Source organism: Lipotes vexillifer, unplaced genomic scaffold (genome assembly GCF_000442215.2).
Source record: "Lipotes vexillifer unplaced genomic scaffold, Lipotes_vexillifer_v1.1 scaffold7, whole genome shotgun sequence".
Classification (NCBI taxonomy): Eukaryota; Metazoa; Chordata; class Mammalia; order Artiodactyla; family Lipotidae; genus Lipotes; species Lipotes vexillifer.
The window spans coordinates 784287-785621 of NW_006792683.1; positions in this window are offsets into that span (position 1 = coordinate 784287).

Here is a 1335-nt window from a genome sequence, read left to right on the forward strand (position 1 = left end):
AAGTTGTTTTTTTTTTTTTTTTTTTTTTAGCGGTACACGGGCCTCTCACTGTTGTGGCCTCTCCCGTTGCGGAGCACAGGCTCCGGACGCGCAGGCCCAGCGGCCATGGCTCACGGGCCCAACCACTCTGTGGCATGTGGGATCCTCCCGGACCGGGGCACGAACCCGTGTCCCCTGCATCGGCAGACGGACTCTCAAGCCCTGCGCCACCAGGGAAGCCCTAAGGTGCTTTTTCTTTTTTTAAAAAAATTACATCTTGACAAACTGTAAAATGTCTCTCTCATCTATCTCTTTTTCATTCATACATAAATAGATATAGATATATGTAAACTGTTGACCTTTAAAATCACCCAATAAAAATGATGACTCTGAATGAACATGTTTCATAAGGTTTTTGACAAAAAGGGGTTAGTTTCCCTTCTTGGCTTGACACCAAAAGGGCACTGCTTAGAGTCATTCCCACACATGTTTTGTTCCTGCCCCAGGGCTCTAAGCTTCTTAAGGTCAGAGGCTGACTTCTGTCTGTTCTTGAGTCAGTGGAACCCCTTGCACAGTGTTTGGAGCAGAACATGTGTCCAATCTGTTAAATTGATTATTTTCCTCCTCTCAGAACTGACCAGCTGTTTTGCAGAATTGATTGAACTTATTCATTATTCTGACATTGCATGCAAGTAGCTTCAGCCCATACAAATTTCTTACCTGAAATGTCTTAGGAAGCTTGTCAGAAATGCAGAGGTCAGAAGTTTATACACTAGAAAATCTTTAATAAGCTGAATAATGTCCTTAATTAGGAAAATAAGAAGAAAAAATGTGAATGAAACAAAAAGGCATTATAGAGATGCTTATTTACATAAAATTGTTGGGGTTGTTTACTTTTTCTAGCACATGAAATTCTATGCAGCAAATATTCTTTTCAAAATAGAAATAGTTGATTAAAGGAGATATATAAATTTCTTTACATTGCAAATTATAAAATGGAATAACAGTAAATTGTAAAAAGTAAGTTTTAAGCTTAACAATGGACTTGTTGTAGGTATAATTTGGCTTGAAAATATGCATTTCACACCACTGGCATCATGCCTGGTGTGTCTTCACTAAGTTTTGAGTGCCTGTTTATACTGTGTTCAAGTTACGTCAATGTCAAGCCCCACAATAGGAATTCCTCTCTCCCAGTAGTTCTCAAGACTATTTGTAAATCAGTTGTCATTCTTACTGCCACAGCCATCTTCTTCTTCTTTTTTTTTTTTTTGGAAATCAGCCACCATTCTGTTTATTCTGAGATAGATAAAAAATCAAGATAGAAACAAAATCCCACTCGGACTACCTGCTAGTTGT